Here is a 10,380-nt window from a genome sequence, read left to right as displayed (position 1 = left end):
GTTACTTTGGCCATGAAGTTGCAGTAACACGCACAATTTTTTGAAGTATTGTGCTGTTAGTTGTCGTAGTGACAGAACTAGAGAAAAAATACTAATAGTGCGAAAAAAATCAGTCGTTGCGATGAAACGACAAAACATTTTGTGCAAAATTTTGAATTTTTTTCTACTGGGCGAGTAGAAAGGATGACGCAGAGAGCTCTGAATTTCATTCCGTCGGCATCGGCCGTTCAAATGTGGTCTCTGGTGTCTTCGATCAGCTGGTCAATACATTACGCAGTGCTGAAGTGGCGCACTCGCATGTTTTTCATGCCACGCCTCAGCATGGCAGAGCAGGTTTTGAAAAACACATATGGCGACATCGGTTGGTGGAAAAAGACACTACACATACAAACAGTGGCAGGTATTTTTCTGGTGAAAAGCTGTTCAGATGTAGAGTGGGTTCTTTACTCGGGCAACGAAAGGGTGAACATTCCCCTCTTATTACAAGGCAACAGCCACCTTCCGAAGTAAATGAGAAGCATTACTTCCTGAAGCAGCTTTTGCTCTCGTCATCGTCAACAAGAACGCTACCTGTTGCTACGCGCATGCTGCATCAAAGAGCCACCACGGCGCACTCTCGGCCACGCGGCGCATGGTGGAAAAGCCACGCGTGGCGTTGCGCAAGGTGGGCGGAGCGCGGCCGCTAAAAACTGCAGAATATATTGCGCGCATAATCTGTATTGCTAATATTATCTCCTTGCACCCGTCCTCTTTGGGCCCCTGATGAAGTGTCTCTAAACATCCGTAGCCATACGGCGGGCCATGTGTGAAAAACGTCCACAGCCTGAGCACTTCGGGGGCCCAGGGCTGGGGATAAACCGGCAGGAAAAGTGATAATGCCCACCTTCGCGGCACGGTTTGCAGCCCTCCTTGCCTTTCTCGGGATCCACGTGGTCTTCCGAAGTGCGACTTCTCTGGTACGCCTTAATTAGGGCCTTCTCCGAGAGTCATGCGCAGCGTTTATTTTGCTGAAGCTATCTACGCAGGCTGTTTATTTTTTACCAGAACGAAAGAAATGTGTCGTTTCGATTTTTGTCCGCTCTGCGGTGGTCTATCCTCAGCACGGCGGCTGATCTTGATATTCGATTGCAGCTTAGTTTGCGGTACGCGTAGCCTCCACCTTTCGACACCGTCCGCGGCTTTTATATACCCATTAGAGGCGACGCGCGAGAGACGCGGTTGCGCCACTGTTTTGGCAGTTCAGTAGAGGTGGCCGCTCGTGCTTTCCCATATTTCACGCTGGTGAGAGGAAACCAAAGGCGATCCCGTAAAGTTCGCGCGATGCGTATCTCGGCTGGAATCAGAGGAATGCCTTGGTGGTCTTGTGCTGAGAGGAATCCGATCCGTAGACCTTTAGGGTGTCGTCAGCTCCCTGACAAAGTATGAATTTTCAATGTTTTCTAATTTTAGACACACTTCTAAGTCACCTTGCTTTTTTGTGTGTAAGTGCCTTTGTTTGAAGTCGTATTATGGCATCTCAGGCATTCTATAACTTAGGTTCATTAGTCTGCGGCGAATGAAATTCAGGTCTGCATTTTGTGGCAGCCCACATCACCACTTGGCATGCACAAGAGCACATTTTCCTAAATTTAATGCTAAGATTGCAAACTAATAATCCGCATGTATACCGACCCCTTCGCACTCCCAAGGCCAACAAAGTAGCATTTCGTGTGCGTTGAGAACAGTTAGAGCGAATGTATATATATATATATATATATATATATATATATATATATATATATATATATATATATAGCAATAGAATTGCGTAGTGACATCAGCGCACTTGCCCACACCTGGGTGATAAACTATTGCTGCTGCAAGGGAAAAAGGAGCGTAAAGGGCACGCTCCTCCGTCTCACAACAGTGCTTGAGACAGCTCAAGCAGGCTCTTCGATATTGGGCAAAGTAATGGCATTGAACCAATGCCATCGGTTTATCGTGGCCGTCTCATTTATTATCCGACACAACGAGATAAGTGCACAGCGGCGACGCGCCCTTGTATACAGTAGACTACGCGTCAACGAGGATCAGATGCCATTCAGCCAAGCCATGGGTGCTTTAGTCGCTTCCAAACCTGGCTGCCACAGGTCGGGTGACGCATTCTTCGCCGAGGTGTCTTTCGCAAGGATACCTATGGGCATGTCGTGAGCTCTACAACTTGCATGCGCTCACATGCTGAAGTTAATTGGGGCTCGCCGAGAAGCGCACTTGCTGGTGAAGGATGTGCATCATCCAGACACGTGCCCAGCTAGCGGAAATGACACGTTGCGGGGCGACGGAGCGACATTAAGGCAAGCGACCAACCCCCAGCGCTTTCCGTAATGAATTGCGCCCGTAGCATCCTCGGGTGGCTCACGATTGAACACATAATCGCTCAGCACATTGGTGCGACATATAACGAGCAGGCGTCCATTCGTACTTACGCGGGCTGAAGCTCACTTCTAGCTGTCTTCCTTTATCATAGTTGTGCGAATTCATTTTGTTGCTGTTATTGTTTGTCTCTCCATGCGCCGGAGGCTACTCGCGTCCCGTATATCGCAGTCCATTGCAAGTGGCAGCGCCCTTTTGTGACCTCCTTTTTCCAGAACCCTAGCGGCATCCGCATTCGTCTATCCCCGGCGTGCCGCAACCTTTCGAGTCCCATAGTGGGCGCGGCCGAAAATTAAAAGGTTGCTAGACACAGTGAAGCAACGGGCGTTGCGGTGATTCATAGCATAATCTCTGTGCTTACGGGGGTGCCCGAAGCTACACGCAGTGCGCGGGATACGGCTAGCGGCGATGCCTCTTGTGTACAGTGCATACGTGCGGCTTCTGGGCCCAAATCGAAAGAATGCGTAACGCTGCAGCGACATGCCCCGCGGGACCATTGGCACCCTCATTCTTTTTTTTTTCATCTACTTTAGGGCCTTATTGCAGATCGTACTCACTATTTCCGAGTTGCAATCATCAGTGGAAGAAAGGCGTGCGCTTCCACTTTCCTTTGCCCGAGTGCAGCCAAATCGAGATGACCACCAAGCCTTCTTTCAACGATTCCTCTCTTTTTCCCTCACGTTTCTTGTCGATGCACTCAATGGGCATCAAGACACGTGTTGCAGAAACATTTCCCGGCTTACAGGTAACTGTTGTTAAGATTCTGCAAGCGTTAAAGTTTTCACAGGACTTCTTAAAGAATATAAAGCGATTATTTGGCGCGTTTCTTCCCGAGTGAGAATTTCTGAGGCGTGTATTGGCGTTTGAGCGGCCCAGCTATTTATATCCTTTATTGCAATTAACAGCTTGTTTGCTGGAGCTACAGAGGGCATCGGTAGTAGCACGGCACAGACCCACTAGAATGTTCTGAATATTTTCTCCAAGCAACATTCTTTAGCAATGCCAAAACCTTCAAATTCCACTAGTCTCATAAGGTCCCGAGCTTTGAACACTGTACTGCGGCGCCAGTGAGTTTCTTTCTTTCTTTCTTTCTTTCTTTCTTTCTTTCTTTCTTTCTTTCTTTCTTTCTTTCTTTCTTTCTTTCTTTCTTTCTTTCTTTCTTTCTTTCTTTCTTTCTTTCTTTCTTTCTCTCTTTCTCTCTTTCTTTCTTTCTTGCCTTCTTTCTTTCTTTCCTTCCTTCTTTCTTTCTCTCTTTCTTTCTTTCTCTCCTTCTTTCTTTCTTTCTTTCTTTCTTTCTTTCTTCCTTTCCTTCTTTCTTTCTTTCTTTCTTCCTTCCTTTCTTCCTTTCTTTCTTTCTTTCTTTCTTTCATTTTTCCTTCTTTCCTTCTTTCTTTCTTCCTTTCCTTCTTTCTTCCTTCCTTTCTTTCTTTCCTTCTTTCTTTCTTTCTCTCTTTCTTTCTTCCTTCCTTTCTTTCTTCCTTTCTTTCTTTCTTACTGTCTTTATCTCTTTCTTTCCTTCTTTCTCTCTTTCTTTCTTTCTTGCAACCATTCTTTTTCTTTCGTTGTGTCTTCCTCTTTTCTTCTTTCTCTTTTATTTTTCTCTCTTTGTTCCTTTGTATCTTATTTCTGTTTCCCTCCTAGTTTCCTTGCTTCCTTCGTTCCTTGCATCCTTACTTTTTTCTCTCTTTCTCTCTCTGTCTATCTCGCTTTCTTTCTTCCTTTCTATTTTTCTCTCTCTGTTCGTTCCTTCCTACCATTCTTTCTTCCTTTTTACCTCCTTTCTGTTTCCTTCCTTCCTTCCTTCCTTCCTTCCTTCCTTCCTTCCTTCCTTCCTTCCTTCCTTCCTTCCTTCCTTCCTTCCTTTTTGCAAAGCAGGCCCTTCGCATAAAGAGTCAGTGTTTAACCAATCGAAGGAGCGATTCTCTGGAGCCTTGAAGGAGATGAGTCATACCTCATTAGCGACGTGAGGTAAAAGTAGTTGGCTTGGTGGTGGCCCGTTTCGAGTTCTTCGTAAAACATCATGCAATGAAACTGAGTCGGATGGTTGATGAGCATGGGCTGAGCTGGCTGGTATTAAGCTGATCAAGCCAGAATGTTTTCCAGACGAGCACATGGAGTCACCGGACCTGGAGCTCTCCAGTTTTGCCGCAGACTCGTTGAATTACAGCAACTTCCTATTGTCCGGCATAGATTTAAAGACAGAACGTTCAGTGTTTCTTTTGTATGGGCGCTAGTGAGGCGCTGCACCAGCCAGCTCGAAGCTCGAATGTGAAAGTAGAGCAGTATCTCTAGGATCAAGCTAATATTCTGCTAGAACCGAGTGTAAAAGAGCATGGAATGCTGCCTTAACTATGTTGATGAGCGGCATAAAAGAAATTGTGAAGCCTAATGAGTTTACATACTCAACGTAGCACTTACAGGCGTCCCTAAGATTTCTACCTTTAGGCTCGCGGCCTTGAAATGGCGTCCTGCTGTCGCCGCCACTTGCATATTTTGGAATATGAGTGCCCTATAGGTTCCAGTCACCGACAGCGAATGAAATGGTATCGCACTATAGTATGACGCTGACAAGAGCATTCTTTGAGGTAGCAAAGAAAGTCACAATGTGGCAAGCCGATCGCTGGCATCTAGATCGCTGATGTCGCATGTCGCGAAATGGAGCGGCCGGCGGCCAGAGCGCTGCTCCCTCGAGCGATGCGCTGGCCCGCAGTGCCATAAATCACCCGCGTCGGGCGGCCGGATAAGCAGAGATTTGTCGAGCGCCACGAGAAGACGGGAACCGCTTCGCTGCGACCGGGCGCAGAAATTAAGTCGCCGGTTCGGAGAACTCCGTATTATATACGGCCAGGACCGTAGGTGGTAAACCAGCATGCTCAGGTATCACACAGTATACCCGAGAGGGTGAGAGAGAAAGGGGAGGGGGTGGGGGGCAAATGGCTTCCGTCCCTACCGCCTCGGCTAGGTTCCCTTTCCGGTGAGGAGCTCTCGCGACGCTACAGACGAGAGGAACGAGCAGAAAGAACGAGGGGACGGGAGCATATAAAACGGATTAATGCCAATCACGCAGCGCTCATCCTTCGGACCTGCAGGGCCCAGGTGGATCTTTACGACTGGTTCTCTCCCGCATCGGGACTCCCCGGCAAGGCTGCGCGTTGGAGCGGACGTGTAGGCAGTTGAAGACCGGATGCAAGATATATTGCGAAGCAAGATACGCGCCGGTGGGGAGGCGAAAATTTACAGGCTTCTGTGCCATTAGACACTGGCAGCGGGGCGAAGCATGGGCATCCTCCGAGTGGCGCGCTTATTAACCTCCCACTTTCACACTAATTGACCTTTCTTGGCAAGTATTTTTTTTTGTCACTGCTTTATGACCCTCTGTCGCTCTCTAAGTCGACGCAGAACAATAAACAATGTTGAGAAACTGAATACGCAAACAGCGATTAGTTTCCCAACTGTGCCTGCTAACTGACCACGCCATCTACACGAGGTTCAGCTTTTGCTCGGTATAAAATATAGTTCATAGAACGCATGCGAAGTACTTAATTTATTAGTGGGCTCCTCGGAAGCAGCAGAAAAAAAAAGCTCACCTAACGGCGGCAGAATGCGTCGTTAGGAGAAAGTAGAGGGCTAATAGGTCGGCTCCTTTCGAATGTCTCCCAATCGCCCCCGATGTATTCTGATGACAAATTTATTCACATATAAAATTACGCTGCAATAGCAAAGAATTTTGTACAGAATACGCGTGCAACATTCAGCTCATAAGTCTTCACGAACGCTTCGACGCATACAGCGAAAAAGGGAGCTCAGAAATTTCACGTTGAAAAGGAATAAGATATATAGAGGGTGCTGTCCTCTAGTCTTATCCTCGCACATTTTACATTTCTCATGCGCCTTATTTTTGCTTTTCTACGTTTTTCCACCTTTGTCTTGAGTTTATATTTTCACAATCTCCGTGTTTGTTTATGGCTCAATACTCAACGTTTCCGTGATGCATGTAGCCCCAAATCAAGTATACTGTGCGATGTCAGTGCACGTTAAAGAACCCCAGGTGGTCGAAATTTCCGGAGCCCTCCACTACGGCGTCTCTCATAGCCTCAGTCGCTTTGGGACGTTAAACCCCACAAACCAACCAACCAACTTCTTCACGGCCGGTGTGAATTTGGGATTTGATCTCACAACCTTGGGCTGAGTAGCCGACCGCCAAAACCATTGAACCACCACGGCAAGTCTTAGACGCGCAGCAGTCAGCTGTCACTGAGACAGGCCATATATGGAGGGCGAAGACTGCGTGACTGCACCGGCTGTTTTTCCTTCCGTGCGTGCGCGCCTGCAAGGAAGCCTCGAATGTGGGAAGGCTGTTTGAAGGGAGCCATCCAGAGCGGGCGTTTCACAGCCCGTGCGCTTGCACACAGGGTGTATACTTTTACTTTCGCGCCGCTTCCGAGCGCATAGCGTGTAATGAAGCAAGAGGAGAAAGTTTACCTGAGCAGTCGGACGCCGACTTTCGTGCGTTCGTGCTTCGAGGCTCCGCTTAATTGCACGCTACTCTTCTTTTTTTTTTTTTTTGTAAATGAAAATTGCAGGATGCGTCGCCAATTATAGTGTAACGGTAATCCTGGAGGCCAGTTATCACACCGGTATAGAGCTTCTTTGCTCTGTTCTTTTATAGCATTTTAATTTCTTTGGGGATTTTTTTCTTCTTTCTGTTTGTTCTCGTTTCCCCACCAGGCTAACGGAGTTGATTCTACGGTCGGTTTTTGTATGTTCTTTGTGCGTTCTTTGTATGTTTTTGTGGTCTTTTCTAAGAGGAATCGTCTGATTGATCTTAATTTCCCGAAAGCGCTCACGCGTTTTATTTTCTTTGGAGTGAGCTTTTTTGGCCGTGCTGCCGTCGTGCTGCCTTCGTTCTTTCGCAGTCGCCGCACGCAATATAATACGCGTTGTATTCTCGACGTGAACTCAAATGTTCAGCAGCGAGAACTCATTCTGCCTCGAAACTTAACTACGTTGAGAATATTCCACGAGCTTTTCACTGTTGAGAATGAAACAAAAACAGGCCCATGGGTTGACGGTGACCAATATCGCGGGAAAAAAACGGTTTCGTCCTCTCAAATGGCCGAACTATTCCTAGTTTTCTCTATGGCGGCCACTTCAGGACACTTTAAGCACTTGCAGCTTGCCGGGGGTCGGTTATTGAAAAGCGGGAAAAGTTACACGATCCCAGTAAGCTCGGAACTTCTCGGAACGCAACGCGGAGCATAAGAGCGTGACAAAAGGATGTTCAGAGCTTATTCCCTTGCGGAACCTGAGTTCTTGAAGTGCGAGGACAACAGCGGCTGCGTTCTATCACGGTATTAAAAGCGCCGTGGGGCACGTCGAAGCCTCATTGCACAGTACTGGTTCTCCCAGAGGCAACAGAAGTGCTGAATGTGCAAAGGCACGGTAAGTGCAATTGAAAGTTGACACCAACGCCGTGCTGAGGGGTGTTGGGAATAAAGGGGGAGAGAGGTTTAGATTTATGTTTCTGGGGGTTTAACGTTCCAAAGCGACTCAAGATATGAGGGACGCCGTAGTGAAGGGCTCCGGAAATTTCGACCGCCTGGAGTTCTTTAACGTGCGCTGGCATCGCACATTACACGGGCCTCTAGAATTTCGCCTCCATCGAAATTCGACCTCCGGGGCCGGGATCGAACCCGCGTCCTTTGGGTCAGCAGCCGAGCGCCATAACCAGTGAGCTACCGCAACGGTCCAAAAGGGGGAGAGAGGACAAGAAGGAAAAGACAAAAAAGAGATGCGATGAAAACAAATGAAATCAAATGAAGTGCAATGCGTTGAAGTGCGACAGAAATGGCTGTAGTCTGTGAGCTTTCTTTTTTTTTTACTTTTTAAAAGAGGACAATGCTTCTTTGTAAACTCATGACCCTCCTTGCTGGCGAACAGCTTAATACAGTTTCGTTCTACGTGGAATTTTCTCTGCATACATGCTCTCAGAGGTGCAGACAGCAACCACAGGAGAAAATGTATTGCTATGAATGGTGTTCTGTTCGCAAACTTTGTTAACGAGGTGAGAGAACCTGAACTTCAGTCCACACATACACGACGACGCCTCCACGGCGTCGTCTTAACATCTAGTCAACGTCTTTTCAAGATCCCTTCGGCATCTACGAGATTGCTTGCCATAATAGGACCACTTGGTATGACACTTTCAACTCAAAAAGATTTCTAATCCCAACGCTCGTTACCAGCCCTTGTCCGTGCTCACCGAACACGCGGACAACCTGTCTCAACAAGCTCTCTAGAGTTCGGACGACTCACGTGTGGACTTGAGTACAGGGCTCCAGATTCTGAACGTTTCTGCTCCGTAAAAACACCTCTCGAGAACTGCTAGACTAAATGGACAGACAAGCCCCTCGTGAGCCAGGCGAGCGCTCACCAAGAGTGGATTTTCGAGAAGTACGTATTTAAGCCCGTAATGGAATGGAAGCATGCATTGTCGCAGTGTTGAGGATCAGTTGGAATTGCGCAGGATAGCATACATGGGTACGTAGCCAGTGCCAGAAGCACTATTCACATATGCTGTTTGTCAAGATATTTCATCAGGAGCGAAAAAAGAAATGGTGTCGGGCAGGGACGCAATGGTAACAGCTATCGATATCGGCATTACGCTTTCCCTTAATGTATTGAAAATAAAAAAAGAACGAAATAGTGGCAATATTTTCCACTCCATGACGCCTAGACGTTCCTTATAAAGAGATACCATGGATTCAGTTCACGAAAAACGCACGCACACAGGTAAGCACGTACGCTAGCCTCCTCGGACTCATCGTTCAAGATACCCCTAACGATTGCGGGATGCGCGCCAATAAGACGAGACAGGGCTGTAAAAGACGTTCCACTCGCATCGGCTAACCACATTTACGGCTTGTTCCGACTGCTGCCAGCTCCTCGCCGAAAGTGGACTAAGGTACGGCGACCCGCATATCATAATGTTCTACGCCCAAATACGCGCGCTGTCTCGCTGAAAAAAAGCTAAGGGGGGCGTGGGCTAAAAGACCTGGTGGTTGCGGCCGTTTTCAGTGAACAACTCGAGCTATACGACTTCGTTGCTCGAAATGACCTCAATCGGCGCGGGGCGTATGCAAGGCGCTCGTGCAAAGAGGGCACAGCACTGCTTGCCGAAAACAGCCTACCAGCCGCTTCTCTTCCGGAGCTGAGAGGCGTGCCCCCATCGCAGTGAGAATGGCGCCTGTGAGACGGCACTTTTTTAAGAAGCCGCCGCTCGGCAGCGCACAAAGCGAGGAAAACCGGCTTTCCCCTTTCGCGAAGATCCTTCCATCATAAACACTCACTATGCGGACACATGCTGAACGAGAGCTGGGCGCCATCGGAAAGTCCAACTCAGCGGGTAGTATTACAGGAGCCTGTTGGAAAGAACCTCTTGGCTCATTTCTTAACACAGTGCCCGTTCGGTCGCGAAAGACGGAAACCCGTCGTCACCTTTTCAGAGCTGCTCAAAGGAATGGCACCTTCCCGACAAGTAGGCAGGGGCGCTGGGAAGGTGGCCGCAAAGGAGCCGGCTGCCATTTTCACTCGTGGAAGTCACGATTCACACACCGTACAGGCTTCTATAGGCGCGTGTGCGGAATGAATCAAAGCGACCGCGGCGTGCTTAAGACGGTTCGGATCGTATTTCATGCCAATCGTTTTCTTCTCAGTATGAGGGCAGTTCTTTCTGGCGGGCTGGGATCGTGGTTTGTGTGTAAGAACCTCGTTTTTCCGTTTCCGAATTATTCGTGTATTGCATCAAGAAACGATGTACAGACACTAAAAAAGTCGAAATATTAGTTGTTGTAGTTAAGGCAACCGTTCTGCTCCTTGCCCTTAGCATACAAACAGTTTATATACCATGCAGTGATCACAGGGCAGTGTGACTGACCATCAATCTGGGCAGCCTGATGATACCCTGGG

This window comes from Amblyomma mixtum, chromosome 3, assembly GCF_055824585.1.
Source record: "Amblyomma mixtum isolate Tamu chromosome 3, ASM5582458v1, whole genome shotgun sequence".
In the NCBI taxonomy this organism is placed as follows: Eukaryota; Metazoa; Arthropoda; class Arachnida; order Ixodida; family Ixodidae; genus Amblyomma; species Amblyomma mixtum.
The sequence above is the reverse complement of the archived record's forward strand: the minus strand, read 5'-3'. Positions refer to the sequence as shown.